This window comes from Rhyacophila brunnea, unplaced genomic scaffold (assembly GCF_057557595.1).
Source record: "Rhyacophila brunnea isolate RB1 unplaced genomic scaffold, BYU_Rbru_1.0 scaffold_318, whole genome shotgun sequence".
Classification (NCBI taxonomy): domain Eukaryota; kingdom Metazoa; phylum Arthropoda; class Insecta; order Trichoptera; family Rhyacophilidae; genus Rhyacophila; species Rhyacophila brunnea.
Window position 1 is genome coordinate 1 of NW_028232984.1, and position 9,321 is coordinate 9,321.

General features: G+C 34.7%; 2 non-coding genes across 2 annotated transcripts; both read left to right on the forward strand.

Annotated features, from left to right (window-relative positions):
• Positions 1–6,842: 6,842 nt before the first annotated feature.
• Positions 6,843–6,915, forward strand: TRNAR-UCU (transfer RNA arginine (anticodon UCU)). Its single transcript has one exon. It is a non-coding gene; the product is annotated as a tRNA-Arg (tRNA).
• A 1,532-nt stretch (positions 6,916–8,447) lies between these two features.
• TRNAL-UAA (transfer RNA leucine (anticodon UAA)) lies at positions 8,448–8,531 on the forward strand. Its single transcript has one exon. It is a non-coding gene; the product is annotated as a tRNA-Leu (tRNA).
• Positions 8,532–9,321: the final 790 nt, after the last annotated feature.

Below are 9,321 nucleotides of genomic sequence, written 5' to 3' on the forward strand. Positions count from 1 at the left end.
GAAGGATATTTAAGTAGTGCAAATATTCCATATATGATGCAAAGTACATATTCGGTAGAAGCAATTAGTCCATCTAGTGGAGTTTTGAAGAGAAAACTAAGTACAAATGGCACTGATGTATGGGCATTCGCTAATATGAATGCAAGATCTTTGATGTGGCTTAATGCTTCAATGTCTGGTACTCAAGTTACTAATATTTGTAACTATCAGAAGAATCAAGTTGGTAAGCCATATAGTCTTTTAGGTGGTAAGTATGATGATACTAAGTTCTATTGTTCAAAATTACAGTGGCTTTCTTATTATATTTATAGAGGCGTTGATATTGATAAAGATGGCGGCACGTATGTGTATCCTAGAGACATATTATTAAGTTCTAATATAGTTACTTACAACTTCTAATTTAAGTATTTTATAACACTAATGCCCTGATTATTATCAGGGCATTTTTAAATCTCTTTATCCATAGAAATTAATTATCTTATAATTCTAAAAGCGGCTCTGTGTGTAGAGTCGCTTTTATTTACAACAAATTCCACCTTCTATTGTCATTCAATCATGCATAATCTTTCAAATGATTTTTTGAGATTTTTCGTTACAAGTAATACTAAAATTAACATTTCAAGAAGCTAGTTTGTGAGCAAATCAACTACTATTAATGTCATCATCGATCTTAGACTTATAACCAATAGTTCATCCTGCTTTTATACATTATTTTTCTGTATATAATCATTCTTTGTTTTCTGTTAGAGTTTCTGAGTACTCACGGGTAGTGAGTCTCTAAGTAAGGAATAATTAAACTCTTGGCTTTTGGTGAACTTAGCAATGGTCGCATGAAAGACCTTTTTGTGTTTGTTATGGTTGTACAATAGCTGATATATTTCACATGGAGTAGTGTAGAGTATAAAAGTATGAGCGAATTATTCATTATATATAGATGTTCGTATCCACTGACGTGACAACTTAGTAGGTGTAATCCTTATATTTTTGATATCTCAAAATGTTTCACCCCTTACCTAGTAGGATGCCAAAGTGATAGAATTTCTCAATTTCTTCCTCAATACTTGATCGCGTGTTAGTATTTTTTAAAATTATAGTATATACAATAGAGAGCAATAATATTACTGTGTTATACTAAATGTATTCTGGGATATATAATCTGTTAGCTCCTTAGTTAGATCTAAATATTCAGTCGGTTGTTCTAAAAGTGGCAATTGACTTATTAGTCATTTTTTTAAGAAGTTAGACTTTGCAACATGTGGATTGTCGTGCTCTTGCATAATACTTTGTGCAACATCAGATCATACTAACTTTCCTAAATCTCATAAGTAAAATAGGTCTCAATGAATATAAGCAGTTAGAATCTTTTCTAATAACTCTTTGTAAGGCACTCATTTTAAAGCAGCCTAGATGTTTGATGAGGTGGTCACAAACATTAATATTATATATATATCACATATTAGTTGCTTTTTTAAAATTATTTTTTGCTAATATAATATATGTAAAAAGATCAGTTAATCATTCGTTAAAAAAAAGACCATATCTCTTATTGTTAAATGTATGCCTGCTAAATCATGACTGAGAACTAAATTCTAAAATCTACATCATATCCATTTTTGTTGTTTTTTTTATAAGTATTGGTAAATACTAGATATTTTGTGCTTATGATATGTAAATACTCATGCATTAATAGTTCTATCTTTTCTATCTCTGAGATTTTATCCAAATTTTCGCATCAATTATAATATTTTTATAAAAAGCCCTAGCTGTGGTATTATTACTAAAACTTCCATTATAAAAATTTACATTAATTGTCTGTTTACATATATCGGAATTCAACACTCTTTAAAAAGTCATAGATGTATTTCTTGACTATGTTGCTTTCTTTTTGGTAAGACATTATCACTTTTTTATAAGAGTTTTTATTGTCTGACTCTGTAAAAGAATTATTAGCTATAAAGTTAGGTTAAGTAGCATCTCTTTTAATTCTTTATTGATCTCGGATTCAATTTTATCTTTAGGTGTATGTAGTGGCCCAATATACTTTATAATAATCTTGTTTACTTCTCTTTTGAAGATAAGCTAATTTATCTGATTGAAAAAAATCTATTCCAGTCTTTGGATGGGAAATACTCTTATTGCCTGATGTCTTCATTATACCCATGAAATACATTATATTTATATTAATCTTTTAAGCAAATTTTCTCCTGTGACATACTTCTCTAAATGGTCATTTATTTATATAAGCATGATTGCGGTTGATGTCTACTATTTTCTCTCTCTCTATGTATTTTAATATCTGTCCTGTCTCTAAATATAGGTTCTTAAAAAGAATCTTAATGAATATAAATCTTATCATAAAATAGTTGAACACTTTTTTCGAACTCTCCATAAAAAAGTATCAATCTTAGCGATAGTGTTTTTTTAAACTTAAGATTACATTAAGGTATGTTTTGTATATATATACTATAATTTATTCTCTTATAATCTCACTATGAAAAAACAATACTTTGAGTAGTCCTCGTATCTGCCTCACTTCTTGGAGGTGTTTTTGCATCTGAAACGATACTTTCTGGTTCAGGGATGCCTGGTTCAGATAGAGATGAACATGGATGTATACCTTCAGCAGGATATGTATGGTCTGGTACTATCCAACAATGTATAAGACCATGGGAACACAATGGGTCTGGGAAACATGAAGAGATTAGAGGTATAAAAGAAAAAGCAAAGGACGATAAAAAGACAAATCGACAAGAAGCTAAAACAGAAAAGAAAGATTATAAAGATGCATTTCATGCAGATTATGGATATGTACGAAAATATTTCACTAAGCTGACAGACAAGGACGCAAGAGCAGAAAGAAAAACAACTGTGGAAGCTGCTGTTAAGACGCTTTTAGCTGAGAAAAATAAGTTGAATGCAGACTATAGATTATCTGTAAAGAACAAAGCACCTATGACTGCTGAAGCCGTAAAAGCTCGTGTAGATGTCATGATTACCTCATTCTATAACACGATAAGTAGGTATATTGATGCTACTAAGAAAGAATCTTTTGACGCATTTGTTGCTGGTAAGATAGCACTCTATAATAAAATCTTTACAATCAATCAACTTACAAAGAAAAGAATCAAAAAATCAAAGCAGATGCAAAGTCTGCAATAAACACTATTAAGGCAACAAAGAAGACTAGTAAATAATACTTTCTTCATGGATTATATCAGACGCACCCTTGTGGTGCGTTTTTGTATTTACTATACTTGTCTCTATGCTTATTTATTGGCTTCATATGCATTTTGGGCTTAATGCAAATTTTGTGTTGCTTTTAGTACGTTCAGAAATAGTTTTCTATAAACTTACATGTATTCTGACCATCTATTCTATTTTTGGGTAAACACCTCCTATATACTCACTTGCAATCTTCTTCCACCATAATAACGTGCATATAAACATGTGTGTTTTTTGATGACATAACTTTGATCTTTTTATATTATATGTATTGTATCCTCCTATGAAAAAAACTCTTGCTCATGCTTAGTATGTTGGGTTTTGTTCCATGTAGTTTGTATGCTGCTGGGACTCCTACTCGTTTGGTGCCGATTTCCACTTCATGAATTCTATACAGCTGAACTACATTCCCTTGGAACCTCTCATGTCAAATGTGCTTTCTTCTGGTGCTTTGCAAATGGGAATTCAAATTCACAATGAGCTCGTATTTCAAAAGATGGGAAATATATTGTATTCCAGAGTCAGTCTAGTGATCTAGTATCATGAGATACAAATGGAGTGCAAGATCTTTTTCTCAAAGACCTGACCTACCAATACAACCACAAGGGTTAGTACAAATAGTTTGTGACAGCAGGCAAATAATGTCTCATATATTATTTCACTGACACCAGATGGAAGATATCTGCTTTTTTCTAGTATTGCTACCAACTTGGTAGTATGAGATACAAATGGAGTGCAAGATCTTTTTCTCAAAGATCTCAAAACTAATATAACCACGAGAATTAATATAGCAACAAACTGAACACAAGCGACACAGTATACTAATGCTGGATTTATGACGCCAGATGCAAAATATATAACATTTGCAAGTACTTCTAGTGTATTGGTATCATGAGATACAAATAATGCATCTGATGTTTTTGTCAGAGATAGATCGACAAACACTACTACTAGAGTCAGTGTGAACAGTTCTGGTATGCAAGCTAATTATATGTCATACCCTGTATGAATCACGCCAGATGGTAAATATGTATTGTTGGGCAGTGAAGCTAACAATCTAGTAGCATGAGATACAAATAATGGTACCGATGCTTTTGTCAGAGATAGGTCAACAAATACTACTATCAGAGTTAGTGTCAATAGCTCTAGTGTGCAGGCAAATGGTGCCACATATCCTTACTCTATAAGTGACAATGGGAGACATATCTTGATGTACACAAATGGAACTAATATGTTTACGCGAGAGTATGATGAGTGAGGAGGAATAGATGATACTAACGATAGACCAGATATTGTGATGAGAGATACTACAAACAACACAACTGTACAAGTAGTAAATCAACGCTGGGGTTGAGATGATGAGCCCATGTATTATACATCTCCTAGTTTTATGACGCCAGATGGAAGATATGTCGTATTTCTCAGTAATTCAGATTATATATGTGGTGGCGGTAGTGCATACAGTGATGTCTTTGTAAAAGATATGGTCCTCAATACTATCAAGCTTGTAAGTGCTAATTGGCACGAGGCTTGCTATGAGGGGTGAGATGGTGATTCTGAAGCTGTAGCTATTACGCCAGATGGGAAATATATTCTTTTCTCTAGTACTGCTGGTAATATTTTCCAAAATGGAGAATATGGTATGCAGATGTATGTGAGAAATACACAAACAAATAAACAAAGAGAATAGCGAATCAGTCTCCAGATTTTGATGGAGTTGATGAGATGTATCCAGAAGATCTCAGTAATGCTGGCGATGTTGTATTTAGCACCGCTACAAGTTCAATATCTCAAGACTATTTTGATGCCAATAATCTTGCAGATATATATCTTTGGAGAAATTATAATGCGTATACAGCACCTGATAACTCATTTACATTCAATTACAATGCAGGACTTAAATATAGGAGTGTAGTAGCTAGATGATCACTCTCAATCTTGTTTTCTATACCTTCTGAACCATGATATGCTACGTCAAAAACTCTTATCTCTATTGCTAGAGGAAGCAACTCAGGCTCCTTGGAAACGATATATACCAATACCAAGGCACTGTATCAAAAAGCATTCAGAAATACTATGACCATAGTGAATGAAAGTGATATTATAGTTTGAGGGCTCTATCCAGCAAAAAAAATAGTATTTGAATCAACTATCGCAAATGCTAAAAACGTTATGCTATCGTATTGATGAAAAGGAATAGTGCTCTTTATACTATTACAGCACAATCTAGTATATTAACAAGCGTTTCTCTAGACACACATCTTGAGAGTATCTTGGCGGATTGGAAATTTACTAACTAGAAAGAACATCTCACTACTACTTTCTCTTCAAGAAAAAATATGCGAATCCTCATGATAAGCAACACATAATAATTGTGAGTATCCAAAATGAGAATGGGTTTGTGTTGGAGAGAGGGAGTTTTACATTGATACTGAATAGGCTGGTGAGAAGAGCAAAAGGCATGGTGATACCAGTGATGACAGTCAAAATCATCACTGTGTCATTTGCTTTTAATGTCACGAGGCTATTGTAGGTATCCGCAACACTTTCTATGTTTTCTTGTAGCGCGTCGATACTGACCGTTATCTTTTTTACCTTTGTGATAAGATCCTCGAAATATACATTGAGGTCTTCTTCATAAATCTTTGGCAACATAGTTTGTATCTCTTCCAATACGTCTTCATGTGTACTATAGGTGGATTTGAGAAATGATATATTCCTTTTTTTGATGAGAAGATCACTATAACACTACTTGTAACTGATGTTTTTTTCAATAGTCCTTCTTCCAAATCTATAATATCTCTCGAGATTTTGTGAATAAGTCTTATGTTTTTGGTATAAATTTCCTCTAGTATCTCGTATATTATATAATAGGGGGTGATTCTAAATTTTTCTTCTGCGTCGTTTTCATCGATATCTTCCAATTCTTCCTTGTACTGATTTTTCACCTGTGTGATGCTGTGCGTGTCGAACCTCGTTGTTGTGATAAGATATGTTTTGCCTAGTACGATATTCAATTCGTTGAGCATATACCTTTTGGTAGTAGTTTCGTATTTGGGAAAATGGAGAACGATACACAGATGGTCGTCATAAATATCGATCTTGTCCTGTGTGTTTAGCTCAGTGAGATCTTCTACGATCAATTCATGAATTTCATATTTTGATTCCAACGCTCTGACTTCTTGTTTGGAGGGACTAACCAAATGTGTCCAAGAAATACCACTATGATCGAGGAGGTTTTGCATGCGATAGGGATGAGGAAATAAACTCTTTGCTATGATGTCACATATATAGATCTATGTTGTCAAAAATAGAATGTATTGCAAGGGAGATTTTGCAGAATTGTACATGAGCACACAAAATTCCTCTTGCAATTCACCTTCCAATATATATGATGGTGGTTCGGGCAGCTACATGCATGCATCGAATCTTTACTAGAGGAGTAGGTAACATAGGTTGAAAAGCCTAATTGTACGCCACTGCGTCGTCGACGGAGACTCACTAGATAACCGATCATTACAAACTCGTATATCTTCCATATTCCTATTACAAAGATATAGGAAAGCTCATTAATAGAGTTTTTTCTTTTCGTATAAAAAAGAATAATCACTGTTATATGTGCTCCAGTAGCTCAATGGATAGAGCAACAGCCTTCTAAGCTGTAGGTTCATGGTTCGAGCCCATGCTGGGGCAAAGTACAATAGACAAATACCCACTTATCATACACTAAATCATGTCTCAGGACAGATTTGCTCTCGTCGTCTAGCTGGTCTAGGACGCTACCCTCTCACGGTAGAAATCGCGGGTTCAAATCCGCCGGGAGCATGACTCATATTTACTACCTTTTGTGTGCATGCCGCCAATACAAAACAAGTCATCATCACAATCTCGCCCATATCAAGGATGAGCGCGTCCCTTCGCATGAACATGACCAAAACCATGATGAGCTCCAAAGCCATGAGGATTTGTGTCTAGGCCATGATGAACAGGTGCTCGCCCAGCTGCGACATGAGCTCGCCCACCAATGTGAGCACGTCCATCTACAGGTGGAGCGCGTCCCGCAGTGTGAGGAGCAAGAGATGCGAGAATGACATATATCAATGAAATGATCAAGGCGCCAAGAGTAATGCTTATCGATGAAAATGGAGAGCAACTTGGTACTGTCTCTAGGGATGAGGCTTTGAGACGCGCGAGTGCATTGGGATTTGACCTTGTGCAGGTAGCATATAATCCATTGGATATGTTGTGTACAGCAAAGATAATAGACTATGGTAAATATATGTATGATAAATCAAAAGACGATAAGAAAAGAAAAAAATAATAAATCAAAGTGATCAAAGGAAGTCAAAATGTCATACACAATATGAGATAATGATCTAGCTCTTAAAGTTCATAAAGCAGAAGAGTTCTTGGAAGAATGATATACAGTAAGATTCTCAGTGAGGTTGAAGGGGAGAGAAAAAATCTTCGTCAGTAAAGTTGTTGAGAGATTAAAGGGTATAGAAGCTACAATGGCTGATAAGAGTAAGTCACAAGGCGTGAAAGAAGAACCAAATGGAATATCATTGTTTTACTCCTAAAGGTAAATAGTCTCATGGCTTGAATAGGAAAAACACATAAATGAACTGCAAAAAGAATCAAAGTAACAAAGACAAATACATATATTCATGATAAGGCTGAGATGAGTCATCTCCTTACAAATAAAGGGAGAGCCACAAACAGGCAAAATCAGGAAGAGTGTTGTCCAAGACACAAAAACAGAGAATAAAAACTTTACTCCCTCATAGCGCAAGATAAGTCATGGTAAGAGTTAAAAATGGTGTACAAAGACACCGCAGACATAAAGCGTTCATCCAACGCGCAAAAGGATTTAGACTCGGAAGAAGTAATCTCTACAAACAAGTAAGATTGGCATTGGTAAAACAAGGTCAGCATGCGTATATTGGTAGAAAGCTCAAGAAGAGAGACTATAGAAGATTGTGGATAGAAAGAATATCTGCTGCTACACAGAATAGAGGCTCTTCATACTCAAGATTTATTGGGACTATGAACAAGAAAAATGTTCAACTCAATAGAAAAGTTCTCTCAAATATTGCAGCTATGTTTCCCGTAGTATTTGACAAAATGTATGACGAAATTGTATAATTGCCAATAAAAGAGTCCGGTCTTTTGGGTACTATGTGCAACTACACAATCTAGATTATCCCAGACCGGTCTGACTATATGCCTGGATGGCGGAATTGGTAGACGCAGCGGACTTAAAATCCGCCCCTAGTAATAGGATGCCGGTTCGATTCCGGTTCCAGGTACACACACTTTATCACTCTCTCTAATATATCCATGTGATTTACTATCTACAGAACAGGAGATCTCAATACAAACGAAAGACTTATAGCGTTCTACAAAAAAGAACTCTGGACGTCTCGTACTCTTGATATAGCAAAAAAGCAAAAGCATTACTGAACAAAATGGTATAGAAAATTTGTGAATATAGATTCCCAAGTGCGAGAAGATATAAGAGAGTAAGAGCTATGGTATCAAATGCATATAAGAAGACAAAATCAAAATATGCAATGTTAGCACAACTCGGAAAAATCGTTTAGTTTTTAAAAACATAGATCTATTATGTACGCAGTTATTCAATGTAAATGACATCAATATATTGTGACCAAAGGGAGCAAAATTGTTGTTGATAACCTAGGGACTGAGGATAAAGAAATAAGTAACTTTGACGTGCTTGCTGTTTTGAAGCTGACTGATCACATGTATCAGTAGGTGCTCCATTACTCAAGGGTGTGACGGTAGTAGCAGATAATGCTGGTACTGCGAAAGGTGAAAAAGTTCGTGTGTTGAAGTTCAAGAGAAAGAATAGATATGAAAGAAATATCTGATTCAGACCACTGCAAACTACTTTATTTATTAAAGAGATAAAACTTCATGCCTAAAGATGATGCAATCATTGTCATTGGTGAAGTGAAGGAAAATCTCGGTCCATGAGGATATAGGGTTTGGCTTGCAGATTATAGTATGGATATCACAGGATCTTTATCTGGGAAGATGAAAAATCTCCATAGAATTAGAGTTCTGCCATGAGACTTC